At 34.0% G+C, this 24,712-nt stretch overlaps 1 long non-coding RNA gene across 1 annotated transcript; it reads left to right on the top strand.

Annotated features, from left to right (window-relative positions):
• The first annotated feature begins 1,933 nt into the window (after positions 1-1,933).
• Positions 1,934-22,889, top strand: LOC116420663. The gene is made up of 3 exons (XR_004231049.1): positions 1,934-3,041; positions 21,291-21,401; positions 22,487-22,889. It is a non-coding gene; the product is annotated as an uncharacterized LOC116420663 (long non-coding RNA).
• Positions 22,890-24,712: the final 1,823 nt, after the last annotated feature.

A 24,712-nucleotide genomic window follows, 5' to 3' on the forward strand; every position in this document is an offset into this window, starting at 1 on the left:
GATGCTAGAATGCTGAAGAAAAGATGGAAAGTTCAAATTTCTCTGGAACCTCTGAAAGTCATAAGGTCCTCTTCCAGCCAATGTGGGTAATTTGAGGGAGAGAGAAAGGAAGAAATCCAGGAGGTAACTAAATTTCCTTCCTTCCCTTCAAGATACTTTTCAGGGTGGGATCTGAAATACTCTCCTCATTTGCTATTAACTGAAAACCAAAAACTTGAAAAATTTGGGTTCTGAAATGGTCTTTCATTTTATAAAATGAGTATGACTTATTTTTCTCAGCCAATCAAAACACTTTTAATTCTTCATAATCAGTGTTTCTCTAGTTCATTCAAGGATTTAATTTAAAGTAGTTAACTGATTGGGGATTAAAACTTGTTCTCATCTTGTTAAGGTATTGTTGGAATCTTTACAAAGTGTTAAGACATTGGAATTGATTTGATCTTAGAAGAAGATATTTTGGGCCAGGACTTGAAACTAGATACTAAGTGGAACTGATTGAACAATGCTTGTGTTCACACCTTTAGAGAACTCTAAGAACTCAATGGAGTTCAGTTTGGGAGATTCAGGGTCTAGAAAGAAATATCTGAATTCACACCTTCCTTAGGACCAGAGAGCACTCTGGGAGATAACCCAGAATCCCTCTCCCTCCAGAAGGTGGAGTTAACCTTTGGGAGATCACATAAATATAGGGAGCTTTTGAAACTTGAAGTTACTTCTTCTGGTGGAACTGACTGGAGGTACAGAGAGATTCATGCATCTTCCAACTTGGTGCTGGATGGAGGCTGAAGAAAGCAGAGGCAGAAGCCAAGGACAAAGCTGCAAGATCTCTTGGAGCCAGGCAGAGAGATAGGCCCCAACTAACCGGGCTAATTTGGAAGGAGAAATAAACGTTTGCATTTTTACCAGCTGGCTGCGATTTTGGGGTAAATTATTTATTTCAACTGAGACTAAGACGGCCTTCAGGAAAACCCCAACAAGGTATCTAAGTAAAGATCTTATCACTTTCTTCAAGTAGTATGGTATATCTTAATTGACGCCCTGAATCAATCCTTCTTTTATACTATTTTTCTCCTACCTAATACCCTTTTGATGTTTTCTATTCCCAAAAAATCTTCAATAGTGTGTTTTGTAAAATCCTGGGCAGATTTTTAGTGATTTGGAGAGATTCCACATTTTTCTTTTTGAATACCTTCCCTGGTGTTTGTAATAAAGAGTCTTGTGAAAATATATGTGACACAATTTGTAATCAAATCTAGTAATTATCATAATTCCAAAAATATGACTATACAGTTGAATGAACTAATTCCATTTCATACAGTTCTAGTTGTCCTAATGCCCCTATCTTGTTGTTTTCAAAAAGAGCTTTTATCAGTTCCAGTATTCCAGCGCTTTTCACAGTGTCTGACACAGAGTAGGCAATTAATAAATATTTGATCACTATTATTATCTCTATTAATGGAGTGTGGAAAGATGAATAATAGAAAGCAACAACCTATTTAGAGATGCCTTAGAAATTTATTTCTCATATACATATACATATGTATGTATATATTTTATCCATTCCCAGATCCAGCTGTCTATCTGAGGGTTAGTTCACCTACTGATATCCCAGAATGCAACTACGTAACAGGGGAGAAAAACCCAGAGGGTATGAGATGAACTGTTCTAGAGTAATCAAAAATTAACTACTCAATACTCTTTCTCACCTATTTGTAGTTTCCTTCTTATGTCCATGAAAACTTTTAGTTTCCAGACATCCTCCCTTGATTGAACTAAGTGGGTGGCCTTTCTCCAATGTACTCCCCAGTAAAGTATTCACTTGCTTATTCAAAATTTCCATCAATATCAGTTGAAACAGTGTGAAAAACACAATACTAAGAAACAAGATTGATAATAATATTTATAAATATCAGAAATAATAATAATAATAATATCCAGTGTTTTTAACAGAGCTTTAAGTTTTTCAAAATAATTCATATAGGTTACCTTGTTTGATCTTCGCAGTATCTCTGGAAGGTAGGTGCTGAAACTGAAGCTTTAACCAAAAAAAAGAAAAAAAGAAACTGAAGCTAAAAAAAAAATGATTTCCCAGTGTATTGGCAAATAATCTTGTTCTTGAAGTTGCCAAAGGAAATTCCCCTACAACAACAACCAAAATGTTCTCTACTGTGATAGGAATTTTCCCTTTTTATAGGTCAGAGCTGGCAGCAAATGCAAAAATGGGACAATTTGGCACTATTAACAGAAAACTGGATTTTTAAAAAAGGGATATATTGAAAAGAAAAAGAAGTATTTGTAGAATTTATTGTGAGATGTATCATGTTAGCTTTACTTTTTAAATGTGTGACAGAATAAAGTTTTACATTTACATTGACATTTTGTTGGAAAACTGTGAAGCTCAGGCAGAAAGTGATTTGATCTTAGACAACATTAGCAAGTATTTGGACATAATATGAAGTCTTTTTAAGTCAAGCTACCAGTATACTATGTTGTACACTCTCTGCATTGGAGTTTGTTTCCAATCTATATAATTTGATCAAAAATTCTATTTTTCTAACAATTAAATTCAAGCAGAAGTTGTTGTATCTGAATCCAAGTTGTTTTCTTTGTGAACATACTATCAGGGACAGCTGGCTTTAGGCAATATTGCCTTGCTCAGAACTATGACATTATGAACTTTGCCACTGTTGTATCTGAATCCAAGTTGTTTACTCTATGAACATATTATCAGGGACAGCTGGTTCTAGGAAATTTTGCCTTGCTCAGAATTATAACATTCTGAACTTTGCTAGAAAGCTTGAAGATATTCAAAGAAATGTAGATGCCAAATAGAAATCTCTTAGCTCTTTTTAATGGATTTTTTTTCATTTTATTTTACACTTCATTAACTAACAAGAATTATTTTTCCTCCCAATTCCCCCTCCTTCTTATAACACATAAGCATGGTCAAGGAAAACAAATTCTAGCATTAGCCAGGTCTAAAAATGCTTTGTGTTATTCTGCTATATCCAGGAACTTGATGATGGGAGGGTCACTGTCAGGTAAGTAGTTAAATTGCTTCATAAAAGATTTCTGGAATTGTGATTAGTCAGTATATTGCTTAGAGTTCTTAAGTCCTTACTTCAGCTGAAGTATATTAAATTTTGCTTTAGTCTTTTATTTTAACTGTTTGTGAATATTTGTTTCTAGTGTGGTATGTGGAAAGAACATATTGTTGAATCATGCTTCCTACTCTATCCTTCTATCCTCTCGTGTTTTATGATTGAGTTCATTCCATTTACAATCACAGATTTGATCACTAAAGGTATATTTCCCCTTCATTCTATTTTCTTATAATCTTCCTTTTCTTCATTTTCCTTCCTCTCTTTATACAGAGGAAGCTAATGAGAGATAAGGGATATGCTCAGTACATCTTTAGATTTGGTGCAATCTGCTTCAACTCTCCTCTAATACTTACTCAGAGACTTAATACAATTACTTACCCTTACTTTCTTTTTTAACCTCTATTTAAGATCTATCCTACTTAGTTTTTCTTAGAACTAATTCATCCCATAATCTATCCCACTTCACATTCCATTCCCTTCTCATCTTTCCCTCCTATTTCTCTGCTGAATGAAATGTATATCTTGAATCAACTATATATGTATATATGTATATTCTTCCCTTCTTTAATAGTTCAGAGAAAAAAATCCCTTGAAGTATCTTCCGCTTCCCCAGGTCCCTTTTCATGATTGTCTTTTTATTATACATACTTATTATATAAATTATGCTCAACTTTACCTTGTATATTTCTCCCTATTACATTCCATCTTCCCTCTCCATTCTTCTAAAGATCATTAAAATAACAAAATCTGTTTGCAATCCTTCTGTTTTACTAGATTACATGACCCTTGACAATGACAAAATTATGTATACACACACACACATACACACACATACAATTTTCATTTTAATATGGGGAGACTTTGCAAAATTTCCCCATATTAAAATGTAAACAATTTATTCTTGTTTAATCTTTTGACATTGTTCTTTTTTTTTTTTTTTGCATTTATATTTCAAAGTTTCTACCCTGATTTTTTCATTAAGAATTCTTGGAAGTCTTTTGTTTTATTTAAAAAAAACTAATCTATTTCACCTGTAGGATTATACTTAGTGTTGTTGAATAAGTTGTCTACCTATATTTTTTAATCTCTAAAATATGCTTCAAGCTCTCCATTTTTTCATAGTTGTGGTTGTTTTATCATGCTGATCCTGAATGTGGCACCTTGATAATTGAATTTTTCATATTCATATAATTGAATTTTTCCTTCTAGCTGCTTGCAATATTTTTTTTTCTCTTCAACCTGGAAGGCCTGGATTTTTGTCTCTAACATTCCCAGCAATTTTCACTTTGGGGTTTCAGAAGATAACTGACAGATTTTTTGGTATATTCCTTTTGTCCTCTTCTCCTAATATATATGGACAGTTTGTTCTTATGATTTCTAGAAATACTATTTCTAGGTTTTTTCCTTTGGTTATATAATTTAATATATATAATATATTATATATAACTTATAATATATATAAATAATAATAAGAATCCATTGATTCTTAAATAACTTGTAGTTTCTTCTATTTTCATTTTTTTGATTATTTAAAAATATTTATTATTGTTTCATAGAGTCATTTTCTTCAATTTTCTATATTCTAATTCTTAAGGAGTTTGTTGCTTAGACAATGTCTTACATTTTTTGTTCCAATCTCTTAATTCTCTTTCCAATTCTTTCTTGCATTGATATAATTTGTCATTTGATTTTCTAAAATAAAATTTAGTTGATGTCTTTTGTGTTTTACATCATCATAGTAGTTATCTCAGTATTCTTCCACTTCCCCTATAAGAAAGCAAATAATGTTTTTAAAATACATAGCAAGTGTCTACTGGATCTGTATTCCAAAATCATCATAAAAAAGGGAAAAGAAATGTGAAAAATTACATGTGAAAAATTTTTGTAAAAGCTCTTTTTGTAGTGGCAAGGAACTGGAAACTGAGTGGATTCCCATCAGTGGGGGGAATGGATGAATAAGTTGTGGTATATGAATGTTATGGAATATTATTTTTCTATAAGAAATGATCAGCAGGTTGATTTTAGAAAAGCCTGGAGATTTCTCTGCTGCTAAGTAAAGTAAGTATAACCAAGAGAACATTGTATACAGCAACAATATTATGTGAGGATCAACTGTGATGGACTTGCTTTTTTTCAATAATGAGGTGATTCAGGCCAGTTCCAGTGGTCTTGTGATGGAGAGTCATCAACATCCAGATAGAGAACTATGGGCATTGAATGGGAATTATAACATAGCATTTCCACCTTTGTTGTTGTGTTGTTTGCTTGCTTGTTTTTTCTTTCTCATTTTCCCCTTTTGATCTGATTTTTCTTATGAAGCATGAGAAATGTGGAAATATGTTTAAAACACTTTCACTTTTGACCATTTTGGACTACTTGCTGTCTGGGAAGACAGAAGGGGAAAGGAAGGGAGAAAAATTTGAAACACAAGGTTTTGTAAGGGCAAATGTTGAAAACTATCTCTGCATTATTGAAATCTATTATTATTTTTAAAATTAACAAATAAAATTATATAACAGATAGCAAAAAGTATTTTTAAATCACCTAAAGACATTTTAAATATCCAAAACCATGTACAGCATATAACACCTATAGGCCTCTCACATCTATGAAGAGGTGAGTTAGGGATATGTTCTCAGATCTCTTCATTTAAGTCATATTTGATCTTTATAATTTTTATATTACTTTGTCCATGTTTGTCATGTGGTTGTTTTTTCCAATTATATTCACATATTATTGTGTATATTGTTTAACTTGTCACTACTTACTTCAGTCTGCATCTCTTAAGTTCATACAGATCTTTCCATGCTTCTTTGTATTTATCATATTTATCATCTTACAGTACAGTAATATTCAATTTCATTCATGTACCACAATTTATTTAGCCATTCTCCTCAATCAATGAGATTTGATCTTGTTTCCAATTCTTTACTATCATAAAAAAAGTGTTTTTATAAATATTTTGCTACGTATTGGTTCTTTTTCCTTGTTAATGGCTTCCTTGGGATATAAACCAGTAATGGAATCTCTGTTTCAAAGGGGATGGACATTTTAGTTACCTAATTCACACAATTACAAATTACTTTCCAAAATGGTTGTACCATTTCACAGTTCCTTCAAGAATATATTAGCATAGCTATATTATAGAACTCTTCCAACATTGACTATTTTTTGTCATTTTTGCCAATTTGCAGGGTGTGACTTGAAACCTCAGCGCTATTTTGATACATTTCTCTTGTTAATGATTTGAAGCATTCTTTTATGTGGTTGTGAGTAATTCACAATTTTTCTTCTGAGAATTGTTCATACCTTTGACTACTTATGTAGCCAACTTATGTTGAGGAATAGTTATTAGATAAAGATACATAGAAAATTTTAAATATCTTGGATAGCAAATCCTTATTAGAACAATGCAATATGAATGTTTTTCCCCATCCAATCATTTCGGTCCTAATCCCAGGTGTGTTAATTTTTTTCTGTACAGAAGTATTTCAGTTTTAATAATGAAAGTTATCTATTTTATTCTTTTTAGTTGCCTCTGTCTTGTATTTTGATTAAGAATACATTCTATTCCCATAATTGGGACAGGAATATGATCTGCTTCTTTTCTAATTTTGTTTTAGTTTGATCTTTAATATTAAGGTTACATATCCATTTAGAATGTGTTGTGGAATGTAGTTTAATATGAAATGTAGTTTAAGCATATATCTATTTCCTGCCAAACTACTTTCCAGTTTTTCTTAGAAGTTTTTATAAAAACAAGATTTCCTATGTAATTTGTGTTTTTCACTTCAACAAACACTGGGTTATTGAGTTCATATTTGATTTTTTAAAACATTTTAAATCTTAATCTTTTAAAACTCTTGCTTCATCTCTCCTAGAAATTCTTATTGAAGGCAGTGTGAACTGTCTTTGAAGTTTTGCTGAAAAATGTTTTGGAATCATTCTCTGATTCTCATGTTGTTTCTTAAATATCCCCAACACTATAACTCTTAATTGTGTGAATTTTTATTGTTTGCTCATTCTTCAAGTTTACTACCTTATTTGGAGATTGATGTTAGGGTCAGGCTCTGTATACTTCTAGAGGGAATGTCTGGATTGAATTTATGTCCTCCAGGATCTTTCTAATGCTTTTGGGGAAGTGTTTAGTATTTTGTTATTGTAGTATTTGAGGGGTAACTTGAGTTGTGAATCTGCAAGCTTTTGGTATTCAAAAAGTGATCTCATCCAGCAAAATGTGTGTGTGGGTGTGGGTGTGTGTGTGCAGGTTTGCCTCTTATAGAAAGTCCAAGTAAATTGTTTCTGAACTCAACTATTATCAGCCAACTATAATGCTCTGCAGGCTTACCTTTGAACTGAGTTTCCTGCGTTTAGTTATTTCTCTACAGGTTTCAGACTGAGCTAGATTCTAAAACTGAGATCCCCATTCCACTTGTTACTATTTCCCCCTGTACTTCTGGAAACTATAGTTGGAATATCTGAGATTTGAATCAAGGCACTTGACTAAGAAGTATGAATTTTAATTAATGGTCTCTCCGTAATGCTTTAATTATAAATTCCTAGCAAATAATGAGGTCTATGAAAAATTATTAAGCTCATAAAATTTATCTTTATTATATCTACCTTCCTCATCCTTCAAACTATTGCTTTACTGTAAGCCTTTTTTTCACTACTCCCACCCTTCAGCTTTCTACACTTTCTCTTTTTCCCTTTCTCCTATAAAAAGCTCTCAGGAAAAAAAATCTGTTCCTTATCATTTAAACCTTACTCTATTTAGACAATGGGTGACATCACTTTGGGGCTATATGATTCTGCTAGAAGCTAATAGTGCTGCTGTTTGGCTATCAAAGCAAAAAAATAACATAAATAGAATAATCTAAGTGTGCAACAATAGCACATACTGGATTTTAAAAGACAAGGTCAATAACCAAGATTTTCCAGCCCTAAATTATGTCTTAGAGATGAAACTGTGTCATTGACTTACTTATCTTATACAGAAGTTTGTCCATCATTATTGAAGATGACCGTGACATCAGGGAATTGATACAATGACATGTAAGTGCATGAGTGTGGGAGGACTGTGCAAAGTCACCAGTCTCACTTTCTCTTCCTGACTCATATGCCCTCAGTAGCCAGATATACATCAGAATGACTGGAGATGGCCCTGAATGCAGTGGGAGACCTTGGCCTTTTTAAGCTAAGGTCTTTAAAAGGTCTCAGTTTGACTGAGGTTGTAAAGGGCTGAAACTCTTGAGTCGAAGCACTAAGGTTGGTTTGAGCACTTAAGGCTAATTACCAATTGGACAATACTCTATAAGCATATGCTTGGAAAATGGCCCTTCCCACTATCCCGTGCTGGTTCAATAATTGGTGTATACAGAGAATTGTAGGAGGGACTGGGGATGGAGTAAGACTAGCCAGGGTCACTTCTGGGCCAATGATGAAGAAGGAAGAGTGAGGAGATTCTGCTTCCATCCAATCCACTCCTAGCTCTAAAAACCAAGAATAAAGACTAAGGACTTTTGCTTATCCTGACTCCAGCTGATTCTAAGGTATCCAGGGTACTAACGCAGTCATCACATGATGTGACTGTCTATTCAATGATCCAGGCTAGGTAAGAAAGAAATAAGGCAAAGAATGGCCTTTTTTTAACTTAGCCAAATAATACAGATAGATGAATACATAGATAGTTGAAAGATAGATAAATGAATAGATGATATACAGATAGATAAATGAATAGATTGATATAATAACAGTGTTTTTTTAAAACTTGAGGATCTTCCCTTCATACTTACCCTATTATAGTGAGATAATGTATGTATACATTAACAAAAAGAATAGGCTCAAATTTAAGTGAAGCTATTAATAATCTTCCCACCATCAGTTTCACTTCTAGATGTAACAATCAATGGACAAGTTACTCCCTTGTCTGTAGGCCATGTCTCTCAGCTGCTATCTTGCTCCACTGCTAAGTTGGTTCAAGCAAGTTTTTCTTCAAAGCTAAGGTCCTTCCCAGAGTGTGTGGCTGATTCTCTGACAAATCTTTCCATTTCAATTCCAAACAGGAGGTAGTCTCATCACAGAAATGCCTTCATGGATCTTCCAAATGGGGATAGGGCACCCTGCCTCACCCCAACCCCAAACAGCACTCTGGAGCACAGAGAGTCAAAAACAGCAAGAAGGAACAAGAACTCAGTTTTTCCAATTAGTTTTGTATGAACACTAGTTCTGACTCAGCCACCAATTAGGAGGTTTTTCTTCATTCAGTAAATTGAGAAAAAACAGTCACAGAATAGCTAAACATGTTCTGGATTGGAGGACTCTCTGATGCTCCTTTAGATGTATCATGTACTTCCAGAAGCAGGCTCACCAAACTCTAATGTGGGTTGGCAGTAGGCAGAACCAGAACATGATCACAAGACTGATCCTCTATTGGTTAATATCCCACTACATATTTATAACATATTCTATCCATCTACTACAGAAATATAATTTATCAGTCCTATTGTTGTTGTTACATTCAGACCCTATCTACCAGCTGTCTCTGCCTGACTTGTTCTCCTTTTGTGCAAATACTCAGTTCCCATGTGATGGCTTGTTGGATCAACATTTGCATCTGCAATGTGTTTCTCCATCATCTCTCTCTTTGCTGAGTTTTAATCATACCTCAGTTATCTAAAAGGAGCCATACAATTAGTTACACACACACACACACACACACACACACACACACACAAATTAAGGTCTAAGAATTATCTAAGTTTATTACAAAGGATCTAATGATCTAATGTAAACCAATGCACCAAGCAGAAAACCTCCTCTTTAAGTAAATTGATCAGAATTATATGAATTGGAAGGCAGCTGTTATTGATTGTGAACAATCTCCATTTCATTTTAGAGAAAACAATAACAAGACATTTCTTCTTTATCAACTTTCATCTTTATATTCACCTCAAATTACTTATTTCATCATCTAGATGATGGTAAAACAAAGGAAATTTAATATTAGGTTTGGCAGACCCAATTCTCAGGAATCAAGTGATGAACCATTGAATCCATTGTTACTATTGAGTTAGTAGGAAAAGAAAGTACATATTTTTATTAAAGGAGAATATCCTCTTTTTGTTTTCTTTCTCTCTGCCCTTCCTACTAACAATTTTCCAACACACATACACAGGTTTTCTCTCTCTCTCTCTCTCTCTCTCTCTCTCTCTCTCTCTCTCTCTCTTTCTCTCTCTCTCTTTCTCTGTGTGTGTGTGTGTGTGTGTGTCTGTCTGTCTGTCTCTGTGTGTGTCTATCTGTCTGTCTCTCTATGGGTGTGTCTGTCTTTCTCTTTCTCTCTGTTTCTGTTTCTTTGTCTTTCTCCGTCTCTCTCTCTTGGGTACTCCATAAGAGTTTGGCATTCATCACAATGCTTGGAATAATGCTACAATGTTAACCCTGGGTTCACTTATTCCTGAAGGGAACTATCAGATTTTATTTATTTTCTATATCTGTTTGTGGACTTCTGTATATCATTTGAATTTCTATTTTCTATTTGTCTTTAATTTCTGAGAGATCTTGAGATACCCCAAGTACTTTCTCCATCTGTTTATGTAATCTGGCACTATTTGCATTTTCTGAATTTTCTGTGGAATAAAATAAAGGCCATTTTCTACCTATAAGTAGAAAAAAAAAGACATTGATTAATGTGAGTGCTTATATGTGAACTGGGGACCTTGTTATCATTTGGTAATTTGCCATTTATTTTTAGATATTTTTGCAAAGTAAATTATGAGTGGGCACAATAAACTGAAGAGATATGACTCTCTCAGGTCAGCCTCTCTGATGCAATCCTATCCATGCAAGCAGAGAGCTTTGACCATGGATTCCATGGGATCCAAGAAAATAGTTTTAAAATATGAATAGTAGATTTTCAATTAAGTAACAATAAGTAAGAGATTAAGTGACTTCCCTAAAGTCAAACAGTTGATACTGAACCAGGATTTAAACCTTTACTTATCTCCTTTGGCATATGAAGACAGAAATATATGTAGGAGGTATGAACTTAATCAGAAAGGATCAATTGAAAGGATTGTTTTGCTAAAAATATAGGAACCATTTAAGCAAGTGTGAAGGTTTTTCAGGAAAAAAATAGATGGATCCAGACTGGAACCATATCCGATTTTCAGAATCTAAAATAACCCTTAAGCAAAAAGTGGTGACTTCTCCAACACCACCTCAGTAAAATAAAAGGTGACTATTTCAAAAAATGACAACTGTAGGTACAAGACCCCTTTCTCATCCAAGATTTTTGACAATACAGTATCTTCTGTAGCAATGTTGGCAAAGCTGCAAGCAAGGAACAAATTACAGTAATCCAATCTGGCACTAACAAAAGCAGGCAAGTCTGTTTCCAGATCCACAGGAGCCAAACAGGATTTCTTCCTTTCTGTATTTCAAAGATAATAAAGAGCTGTTTTAACAGCATTTTTTTATATTTATAAAAGAAAAACTGTGAATCCAAAGAGAAGCAGAGAAAAGGAGACCAAATTTCTCCCATATGGACAAATGAAAATAAAAACCTCCCCTCACTAAATTCTGTGAAAGACAGGTTTGGGGTTCATTTTTACAACTAAGAATCAAACAACTCTCTTCCTCCACCTCTTCATCCATCTTCAATTCTAACTTTTGTCTACTGGATTTGACAATGCAATAGTTTGGCCGCAGGAAGTAGAAATGAGGATAACAGAAATGCTGCCTGGCATTATGAATTCAGAGATTGATAAAGTTGCCCATTACTTGAAATAAACTGTAGCGTCTCGGTAATGACTCCTCAGGGCCATTCACATGCAGAAAATAAAAAAGAGACACTCCTAAGTTGGGCAATAGGCAAAACAGGCGTAGCATCATAGTTGGTCATCACCTGTACCAAGGTGAATCTAGTCAGTCTGATGAGTTTTAAATAAAGCAAACACTTCCTGGAAGGACCATAACAATTTTTAAAGTGAGAAGTACTCCTGAACTTTTATTATTCATAGAAACCCCCAAGTGTATACTATGCTAAATAGTGGGTAGTATATGCCAAAACCAAAAACCCAGCTTCTGCCCTGAAGAGTTTGCAATCTTACAGCACATTTAGATACACTTAAACTCTAGCACCCTACAAAGCAGAAAAGAAATAACCACAGACAGACACTGAGCCTGAGAACTAGGTAAAATATGTCCATACTTCCTGGAGCAGTCAAAGCACTGACTACCCTGGTCCTCACTATGCAGAAAACCAAGTAGGGGTGCTAGACTTGATTTCTGCAAATAGCTTCAGCTGCCCAGAAATGATGTTTCCCAAAGGTGATCCCCTAGTTCCATTTAATCATAGATTAGCTTTTACAGAGAATTTTGGTTGTTGTCCTTCATTCTCAAAGAGGACTAAAATAATGTCACCATGTTGGCTTGAAGTACAGTGTATCTGACTGTGATTGACAAGAACAATATGAACTTTGAAGGTTCTGCCACAGGTTGAGCACAAATAATCCATATGGGCATTTGGAATAAAGATACCTCTAAATCCGGGCACCTCATAATGTTTCTTTTGAGCTTATGCAGTTCTGCTTTAATGGAACAAAACCATGTTGGGCAGTCCTATGCAATTATGTGACTTCACACTTGTGTGAATCTACATAAGAAATATTCTCTCCAAAGATATAATCACAAATATACAAATTTATTCACCAACATGTAGGAGGCATAATCCTATACACAGACCTCAGTTTCTGGGGATGAAAAGGAGATTAAGTTCATAGTTTAGTCATGGTTCCCACAGAACATAGTCATAATTCCAAATCCAAACCACTCCCTTAGGCTTCAGTCAAGGTACCACTGCTTGCCTGTCAGTTCTTCCATCACCCTGCTTGCAATCCTGACTCCAAGGTCATCCTGGCTAGAACTTCTAGGGCCTGTGAGGCTCACTTCCAGCACCTAAAATTGAGGAGGACAAATATCAAAGAACAAAACAAACACCTCCAATTCCATTTTTCAAAGCCAAGGGAGTAGGAAAAGAAAAAGGAGAGCAAAGAAAGAGGTTTTTAAAACTTTTGTGGAAAAATAACAAAATGGCTTTTGACTGTTGGGGGTGGGAGCAGAATTGGATTGTTGCTAAGTATTCTGAACAGGTAAGTGTAGTAATGTCCCAAGAAGACATAATCATTCTTGGCCATACCTAAGAGGTCATCGCATGGTTTCAAATCATTGCAGGATGAGACAACCTTAAACTTATCACACCTGACAATACTCTAAAAGAAACATCCTTGAAGAGAAAATGGACATCTATTGATTGGGAAAGACAGAGGGTGTCTGCATTGAAACTATTCGGAGGATAAGAACTTTAGATACAGCTATTCAGTTGAAATTTAGTTTTGCAAAATGGAAAAGGAGGACATTTTATAGATGACATTTCTACTTTGCCTGTTTTTTAGGGAAAAGTCACTTAGGAAAGTTTCTCTTCTTGTTCATATTCTGCTGACACTGAAAAAGCAACAAGGTGTCTTAGGTATGCAATATCCCTGAATTTCCAAATGGCTACAATTTTGATAAATCTTAGTTTCATGCTGATATCAACTTGGTTCTGTCAACACAAAAGTCAATATGATTCTACCCTATCATATAATTTTCATTTTGAAGAATCCAACAATTTAAAATCTTTTGATGAGTCATCTTCATCAGCAAGTTTACAAAGTAACAAATCTTTCATGTCATCAGTATTCACTATATATTCTATACATATAATTTAAAAATCCAACCTCAACTAATCTGTTACTCCATCCAAATGAAATATAAAATGGGAAGATTTATTTGCTCAATTAATTGATGATAAAAGTCTACAGAAATATAGATGATTCTCGTTCCCCTGTATGATCTGCCAGCATAAATGTTTGAAGATGCTTTGCATAATATCCCATGAACATTATTTCAACCATACCAAAAATTGCAGATAGTACTAATGTTTCATATGTCAAATGATATCTTTTATACTAAGTAATTTTATAACCAAGTTCACATGATATTAGTAATACTTTTGATGTCACAGATGTGGTTTTTTAAGTTTGTTTTCACTTATTGAAAACATCTCATTTTCTCTGGAAAAATTCTCTTGTCTTTCCAATGTATTCTGCATGTACATTTCCAAGGTATAATTTCAATATGTTAGGCTTCTTAATATCTGCAACTAAAGCATTCATGCAAAATAAACACAGTGGCCTTTCTTATTTACCAGTAACAATCTGTGAATCCTAAAAACTAATATAATGAATCATATTTCCTGGGTTTCTGCTTTAACTTCATGTTTCTGTGTTTTTGCCATTTAAAACTCTCTGTATGTCTTTGCCTATATTCAGCTGCTCCAGTGGATTTTATCTTTAAAACAATTATATATCTATCTACATCATAAAGTGATGTTGGTTCACTTTTTTAAAATTAATGACAACAAATTTAAAATGAATTATATTATCTATAATTAATATCAAATTTTTATATATTGAAGTTATAGGATATATGTTATAGTTATAAATTGTATTATATATATTATAGTTATAGGATAAATGTGTGTGTTGTGTCTGGGTATACATACATACATAAATGTTGGGAAACCAGCTTACTACACTATAAAGATGCTGGTACTTTTAACTTTTACATTAAGATTATTTAACGTCTAGAATATACACCTAGGAAGGGAGGAGGTACAATAAATATTGGGACTTAGAGTCAGGAAGATGAGTTGGGTTTTTTTTGTTGTTGATTCTCGTGCTATTAGAAGGCAATTGGATTTGCCAAATTCACACAGCTAGTAAGTAGCAAAGAAAATGAATTATGGTCCTACTTCATATACTTACTATCTTTGCCACCCCAGACAAATCATTTGATTCAATATCCTTATTTATAAAATGAAGATTCTAATAGTCTATATCTCTCAGGATAATTGTGAGAACCAAATAAGTTAATATTTTAAAAGAACTTTGTAAACCTTAAAACAATGTATATACTGCTTATTGTCATATTAGTTATGTTATTATGTTATTAATTATGTTGTATTATTAATTACAATTAATAATATTTTATTGTTATTGCTATTAATATAAGCCAATGCTGACAGTAAAAAGTGACAGATAACACCCAAATAACAAGTTATTTGATGTCTATCAATCAACTGATATTCAACTTTGCTTCTATGCACTACGTTAAAAAAAATATTGCACTGCCTCCACTTTCAGTTGTAGTAAGTTTACTATATTGGTCCCACTTCTATTGACTTTTATTTAAGCTTCACATTGGAAAAAATTGGATTCATTTAAATAGGAGTTATACCAGAATCTATCCAATAATTTTGACCTTGCACTACTACTAAGAAGGTTGCATAGCCCACCCCCTATGAAGTACATTCCACAGTTTGGAAAATTCTGCTGCATTAGGTACTTCATTTATTTGAATTATGTCAGTTCTTCATTGGAACTGGCACACTGTACAAACACTAGCTTAGCTATGTTTCTCTCAACTGTGAAATAGCTGAAAAAAAGGAAAAAGGGAGAGAAAGAAAAAAAACAGAGAGAAACAAAGAGAAACAGAGAAGTGAAGACACTTTAAGTCTCTGAATAGGGAAAAGCCTCTGGTTCTGATCCTATATGTGATCTATGAATAAGATCTCCAAGGTTTGCCTTTGTTTTTGTTCTTTCTTGCTTTTAAACAAAGTATTGGAGATAAGTAAGGTCTTTTGGCCTTCAAAAGATCTATACGCTATCAATGGTATGAGAATTGAAGTCCATGCTGGGTTTTGCATCTAATTAAAATACTGAGTAACTTAGATAAAATAGATAAAAGGAGCCAAAAGGAAGCAGAAGAAGCATCGGGAATTCATCTATATGCTACAGTGCTACAATTGGGAGTGAAATTGGAGTAAAGGTTTTTATCCAGATCATTAAATTTGAACCCACTTGATGACCTGGGAAAGTTCTCAGGGGTAAGGGGACTGAATGTGATTGTGAGGACTAACAGCATTACTAGGACTGATATGTAAGAGAGAAAAGCAAATAATAAAAATTATAAAAATTAAAAGAATTTCAGATAAAGGCAGTATGGGGGAGAAATGATGTCCCCAGGTGCTAGGGGTAAATGTTGGTAACTTTTGTTCTTGATATCCATTCTCAGTAAACATACATGAAACTGGGATATTAATTACTATTGGGGAAAAGTAATTAATTAATTAATCACTATATTGGGGAAAATATACCAAAATGGGAGCCCAAGCTGATAAAATTAGAGAAAAGACATCTCTATCTCTCAGGGTTATTTAGAACCTTGTGTTGAAGATGTAGAATCCAGCATTGCTTTGGGAAAGTGAGTTCAGAATCTGACGAGTGATTACTACCACAACTACCACTATGATTACTACTACTACTACTACTACTACTACTACTACTACTACTACTACTACTATTACTACTACTTCTATCATAAATTTGTCTTGATTGATGTCATTGCTCATTAAGAAAATAAGCAATCTGCTTCTAGTTCTTATTGGGGAAACTATGTCTGATTACAGGTAGGCCATATAATGATCATTATTTTCAGAGAGAGAAGATTATAAATACTTTCTTTCTTTTTTGCTGAGGCTACTGGGGTTAAGTGAGTTGCGCAGAGTAACACAGCCAGGAAATGTTAAATGTCTGAGGTCAAATTGGAACTCGGGTCCTTCTGACTTCAGGGCTGGTACTCTATCCACTGCCCCGCCTAATTTATTTCTTATACCCTCTCTTGTATAAAATAAAGGATGCCTTTCCCTTACCTAGAAATCTAATATAATATATCCACTATACTATGCAGAAATCTCATGTAAAATTACTGGTTTGGGGTGCTGTCCTCACAAGCCACGAAGAATAAGGAAGTCTTCACAATTTTATAAGCAAAGTATCCATTGTAGCTACATGGCTGATTCCCAATAATAAGAGAGAATAGAATCTCTTTTACATCTTTTTTTTTTTCTCTGACTTGCTATGTAACTCAAAGAAAATCTTAAATGTCTATTCAATTCACTTTAGCTTTACATTTGTACCCAGCACTGCATTAGGCACTGGAGATAAAGACAAAAATAAAATAGTCCTGCCTCAAGATTACATTATACTGAATCTTCTTTTCCTTTTATGAAAACTAAGATTAGTAATTGACTATTTGAAATTATCAAATAAAAAACTGGGATCTTTTTGGAGAGTCAACTAAATCTTCCAAGAAGCTTTTCAGAGTAACAAAGTTACCAAAAAAAAAAAAAAAAAAGTTGGAAAGAATATAGAATGATGCTCATTGCAATGATAAACAATAAGTCCAAAAGATAAGGATGAAACATGGCACTCACCTCTTGACAGAAAGGTAATGAACTTAAATGGTTGAAAAATACACAAAGTTTTTTGGATATGACTAATATGAGAATTTATTTCATCAGACAATTACATATTGAAGCCTTTGTTTTTCAAGTTTATTTGCTTTGATTTGCTGAGATTAGGGGACACAGTAGCAGAAGGAACAAATTAATTTTTAAAAATAGTTACTTAAAAATACACATAAGCTATTAAAACAAAACAAAGATTTTTCAAAGGTTTAAAAAGAAATAGAAGTTGTTTATTTTCAGTCTAATGATTAATTTGCAAGGAACTAGGAAAATCATTTTTGTGTTTGAAATTTCATCTGCTTTGAATAATTTCATTGTCTGCCCTCTCTGATGCAATAATTTAGCTAAAAAAAAAATAGTTATTCAAGGGTTCATGTGTGTGTTATATATATATAATATATATATATATATATATATATATATATATATATATATATATATTACGGTAGAAGTTGGGGTTGAGCATAGAGAATGAAATAATGAAAGAAGATAGGATACAGTTAAAAAATATTATTTATTTTTGTGGCTATCATTAGCAAGATCAACAGGCTTCTATTAAATATTTGTTTCTTTTTCTTTTGTTCAAAATGACTAAGGAGCAGCTAGGTGGCATAATGGATAGTGTTCTTGGAATCAGGAAGACTGATCCTCGTGAGTTCAAATCCAACTTCAGACACTAACTGTGTGACTCTGTACAAATTACTTAACCCCGTTTGCCTCAGTTTCTTTATCTGTAAAACTACTTGGAGAAGGAAATGGCAAATCATTATAGTATCTCTACCAAGAAAACTCCAAATAGGGTCACAAAGATTTGAACATAATTGAAGTGATTCAACAACAATAATGTTTCACTTCTATCTTCATGAATTCTGAAATTCCCTTAACTTTTAATCTTTTATCATTTGTCTCTCTCTCTGACATATCAGCCCTAATGATGCTGGCAGTCCTCACAGTCACAATTAGTCCCTCTGCCTCTGAGACCTTTCCCAGTTCATCATCCCTGCACTGGCTACAATCTTCTCTTTTCTCCTTCTTGATCCCTTGGTCCACCAGTCCAACTCCACTCTGTCCTCCTCTCTCAAGTCCCTTGCCCCTTATATTAGTCCCGATGTCCTCTGCCAACCCCCAGCCTTGGATTACTGCCAGCATACACTTTCTTCTCTCTCATATTCCTATGGCTGAATGAAGCCAAAAAAAACTATAAAATCCTACCAAGTCTAATACAAATTTATCTACATGATCTCAACTGGTTCCTCATTATGGCACAGACATCCTTTCATAGCTTCCTAAGCAAGTCACCATTCCATTCATGACAACAGCTTTTCCAAACCTTTCCATTCTTCCTCAGAGTCTTTCACCCCTATCCCTAATCCTCTCATCTGAGAAATCTGCCTCATATTTTGCTAAAAATTAGATATTTGCCTAGAATCCTCAGTTCTCTCCTCCTTTTCATCTCACATAACTCAGCACCCTTTCCCATTGTCTTCTCCTTCACCCCCATCTCAGATGAAGGCTCCTTGACAAAACAAACACATCTATATACACAAGTTATCTGATTCCATCTTATTTCTCTACAAGAACACCCCATTCTTTCAGTAATCTTTAATATCTCTGTCTTCTGGGTACTTTCCTGCTGTTTATAGATACATCCTCATCCTCAAAAAATCCCCACTTTTTCCATCCATCTCTTCAAGCTAACATCACTACCTCTACTCTTTCAAGGCTAGTCTTTGAGAAGGCTGTCTATAATCAATGCCTCCATTTCCTTTCCCCTCACTCTTTTCTTAACTCTTAATAATCTGTTTTCCAAGCACATTATTCAGTTGAAAATGCTCTCTCCAAAGTTATCTACAAATTTCGTCATTGCAAAATACAGTGGTCTTTTCATTCTCATTCTTTTTGACAACTCTATAGTCTTTGATACAGCTGATCACTCTCCTAGTTATTTCCCTTCTCTAATTTTTTTTTTTTTTTTTTTTTTGGTGACACTGCTTCTCCTCTTACCTCAGTAACAATTTATTCTCAATCTCCTTTGCTGGATCTTCATCTAGGCAGGTCTTTCCTCCTAATCATGAGTGCCCTCTTCCATTCTTCCTATATACTTTTTCATTTAATGAACCAAGTAGTTCCCATTAATTTAGTTATTTCCTTGCTATGAAGCTGATTTTCAGATCTATTTAACCAATCCTTATCTCTCCTGACTTCCAGTCATAAGCATCTCCAACTATATATTTGGATGGCTCAAACTAGATATCTGATATAGATATGTCGATAGATAGATAGATAGATATCTTAAACAATTCCGAAACTGATTACTCCCAAACTATCTCCTCTTTTTAACTTCCCTACTTATTGTCAAGGGCAATACTGTCCTCCCTATAACTCAGGTTAACAAACTTCATTTAATCCTCTACTTTTCATTCTCCCTTAGAGCATCAGGTCTAGAGTAAAGAAGACCAAGTTTCAAATCCGGGCTGAAATTTATTAGCTGTGACTATCTGATCATATGGCCATTTACATAGTGCCTAGAACATAATAAGAACATAGATGTTAGCTACTATAATAACCATCATCATCATTATCACCCATATCCAATCTTTTGTCAAGTTCTGTAAATTCTTCATTTGCAACATCTCTTGTATATGCCACTTTCTCTCCTCTGACACTGTCACCAATCTACTGTAATCTAACCCAAAAAAATCTCCCTCCTTGACTACTACAACAGCCTTCAGGTTGACCTTCCTGACTCATCTCCCCTCACTCCAGTTCATCTTTGGCTCTGCTAACAAAATGATCTTCTTAAAGTGCAGGTTTGACCATGACATACCCTTATTCCATCAACTCCTGTGGCTCCTCATTACCTCAAAAATAAATACAAATTTTCTTTGGCTTTTAAAATCCTTCATATTCAGAGAAGTGATATTTTTCTATTATATTAATAACAAATTATTAAATTAGGATTAAGGTTTTTCTTTTCTATTTTCTCTTTCTGGGACTAGTCCCTGTAGGTCATTCAGCCAGTGTCTGAAGGACAAGGCTGATAAGTGCCACTGGCCTAATCCTCTGGGAACATACACTCAGATCTTGGGCAGGATCCCACTCAACTAGGAGACTTTACTTTCATTTATAGTGTAAATTATAATCTAATCTAATCTAATCTAGGTGAATTCCCACCCCAAAGGATCAAGTCTATGTCCCTGCATCTCTCCATTGGAGTCTAAGGTTACTGAGTTCATGAAGGAACAAATCAACCAGAGTGAGCTGGGTAGAGATGAATTCCTTTGTTCAGATTTCGGGAGGCAACTGAGTCTCGGGATCAAGCTAAGATCTCAGAAGCAGGAGCTGAAGATTTTCAGCCCACCTCTTCATATGAAAATTCATCCCCTCATTAATTATTCACCAATCAGGGCTGATTTTCATTTGTCAGAGTTACTTCCTTTTCTAAAGATACTTAAACTTTCTGTGATCTCCTTGTTTTGTCTTTAATTATTGAGATTAATAAACATCAATTTATTGATTAGCACTTTCAATAATAAATTGATTATTAATTATCCAGAAATTCTGTCCCTCGACATTTTTTTTCATAACAATATCCTGGCCCCTTTGTACCATTACAATCTCTTTACACTTTTTCTTTTAATATACTCGATGATACATACAGTGATACTAGCCTCCTTGATCTTTCTTTCTCAAGACACTTCATTGACTGTGCCTTTTCACTGGATGTTACCTGAAATTCCCTCAAATCTCTTATCTCTCTCTTCTTTGTCCTCTAGCTTGCCTGGTTTCCTTCAGGAATCAGTTTAAATTTTCTCTTCTGCAAGAAACCTTTTCCAGTTCCTTTTAATTATTGTGCCTTCCAGCTATGATTACCTTCAAGCTATTCTGTAAGTATCTTGTTTTTTCATAATTGTTTGAATGTTGTCTCCCTCATTCCACTTTGAGCTCCTTGAAAACAGAGGCTCTTTTTGTCTTTCTTTACAATCCCAGAGTTTTCCACAATTCTTGCACAGAGTGGGCAGTTAATAAATGCTTGTTCATCTAACCTGATCCAAGTGATCAAAAGATAGGAAGTTTTCAAAATCATACAAACTATAAATGATTATCCAAAAATATGTTCCACATCAGCAGGATTGAGAGAAATACACATTAAAACAATTCTGAGATTTCATCTCACTTTCTACAAATTTGTCAAGATGACAAAAAAAAAAAAAAAGAAAGTCCATGTTGGAGAATAAAAGTATATTAAAACAAGCATATTAATGTATTCTTGGTGGAGCTATGAAGCGATCAGACCTTTCTGAATATCAATATGGATTTTTGCAAAGAAAATGACAATAGTGTTCATGTTCTTTGACCCAGATTTTCCACTATTGGAAATATAGTATAAAAAAGGTCAAAAACAGAAGCAAGGGGCCACTTTATGCCAAAATATTTATTGCAACAGACTGTCATAACAAAAGAAGGAAGCAAAGTGAAGACTCATTAACTGGAAATGATTGAAAATATTGTGTGCTATGGATGAAATGGAATACATTGTGTTGTAAGAGATTACCAATGAGAGGAATTCAGAGAAACATGAGAAGATTTGTATGAAGTAGAATGTATGAAGTAGAATGTATAAAGTGATCTGTAGAAACCAAATAATAATATTCATAATTGCCAAAATATAAATGAAAGGATTGTTGAATAGAAACTAAACCCTGTGTAACTGGAACAGTAACAATTTTCAGATCTAGAACAGGAAGCAATCCCAGAAGCCATCTTGTTCAACTTCCTCATTTTATAGATGAGGAATAAGGCTCCTGAAGTTATGACTTGCCTAATGTCACATAAATATAAGTGTCAGAGACAGAATAAGACAAACTTCCAGTTGTGTGCTGATAAATGTTTAAGGATTGGGTTCCCTGGAAAAAATGTACAAACATCACTCTTTTAATTTTAATCTGCATCATTAATTTTTTTCATTCAGCAACAATAAATGGAAAATCAACATAACAAACAACCAAGGCCTGATTTGAAACATTTGCCTATTTCTGGGATATAACTACTCACACTGAAAATTTTACAATCGGCTGTCATGTCCTGGTTTAAGCTGGTTTCAGTACATGTCTGCAACATTATCTCTCTTCACAGTAGAAAAATGGAGAACTACTAAGACAGAATGAGTATTCAAGCCTTGATTGCTACTTTGGGTGTTTTTGCTTAATTACATTTTCTTTGTTACAATAAAATGTTCATATTTCCAAATATGACTGTGATTATAAAAAGAAGACATCAATAAAACTTTTTAAAAGATATTGCTAAAATGAATATTTGCTTTACAAGCAATGAGAAAGAGATCTTGAATCATGAAGGTAATATAAAAATAAAATGTCAAAAAAATTATATTTAAAATTGAATAAACATTTTAAATAAAATAATTTTTTTAAAAAGTGTTGCCTTCCGAATCACTGCTATATATTAAGTATATTAATGTCTTATGCTGATGGCTTAAGGGTTTAAGCCATCTTGACAGGAATTGTCTTTTCTTGTTACATTTTCAAATGCACCCAGAGGCCCCTGCACTATGGGCTCTTCTTCTATGCATCATAAGCAAATCATTTTTTTATTCGTGGGATCTGCTAACAGAATTTATGGAACAAAAGAGTCATCTAACTTACAAGGTATCTAAATTGTAGCAAGAAGATTTGCAGTAGAAGGGTGAAAAGGAATAGCCTTCTTTCACCCCCATCACATTTCTTACTACATAGACTGGCACAGTGCTTAGCATATAGTAAGCATTTATCAAATGCTTGTTTTCTTCCTAAATAAACACTCTTGACAGCACCTATTACAGTCCCCTGCCTCTAGTAGATGTTTAATAAATCCAACTTGAATAATGTTGATAACAGTTCCTAGTTACCATAACAAATATCAAGTGACTCTTTTAAGAAATTAATGGCATTGGTAATGTCTCATGGTTTGAAACAATTAAGATGTTCTTATCAGAATACAACATTAAATTGGAAGTGATTCCCAATGCATCTACGATCTCACTGAATTGAGTTTTTGCTCCAATGGCACTAAATGCCAGCCATCCAGACGTCCCTGTCATTGTGTCACTTTTATCAATATTCTCCCATAAATTGATCCTAGGAATCCACCCAATGTGGATCTATGAAAAGAAATATAGAGTTATTTCATTATCTTTCAATCTTGAGTTACAATTGCCTTAGAGGCAGGTAGCAATTTGTTACAGGGAAACAAAAATAAATTGAAAGTCCAAAGGTCTTTTTTTGTTGTTTAAAAAATAACCCCTACTCACATGTTGTGGGCAACTAGGTAACACAATATATAGAGGACCAGATATGGAGTCAGAAAGACCCTTCTTTCTGAGTTCAAATCTGATCTCAAATATGTACTAACTGTGTGACCCTGGGCAAGTCATTTGACCCTAATTGCCTCAGCAAAAAAGAAAAAAAAGAAAAGAAGATTATGATATGAGCTTAAGATTTTAGATGGTTACTTTTATAACACTTGGTTAAGAAAGCAAGCATTCATATTTTTAAACTATTTTTCCAAGTCTAAATATTCATGTTTTGACATTCAAAAAGTGGTATATTATGCACTCAATATTAAACAACAGATTTAACCATATGTTAATGATCATTTAACCTTAAAAATGTATTTCTTGCAAATTAAGACAACTCTAAGATACCACTACACACCTGTCAGATTGGCTAAGATGACAGGAAAAAATAATGATGATTGTTGGAGGGGATGTGGGAAAACTGGGACATTGATGCATTGTTGGTGGAGTTGTGAACGAATCCAACCATTTTGGAGAGTAGTTTGGAACTATGCTCAAAAAGTTATCAAACTGTGCATACCCTTTGATCCAGCAGTGTTACTACTGGGCTTATATCCCAAAGAGGTTATAAAGAAGGGAAAGGGACCTATATGTGCACGAATGTTTGTGGCAGCCCTTTTTGTAGTGGCTAGAAACTGGAAACTGAATGGATGTCCATCAGGTGGAGAATGGCTGAATAAATTGTGGTATATGAATATTATTGAATATTACTGTTCTGTAAGAAATGACCAACAGGATGATCTCAGAAAGGCCTGGAGAGACTTACATGAACTGATGCTGAGTGAAATGAGCAGGACCAAGAGATCATTATATACTTCAACAACAATACTATATGATGATCAGTTC

This window comes from Sarcophilus harrisii, chromosome 1 (assembly GCF_902635505.1).
Source record: "Sarcophilus harrisii chromosome 1, mSarHar1.11, whole genome shotgun sequence".
Classification (NCBI taxonomy): Eukaryota; Metazoa; Chordata; class Mammalia; order Dasyuromorphia; family Dasyuridae; genus Sarcophilus; species Sarcophilus harrisii.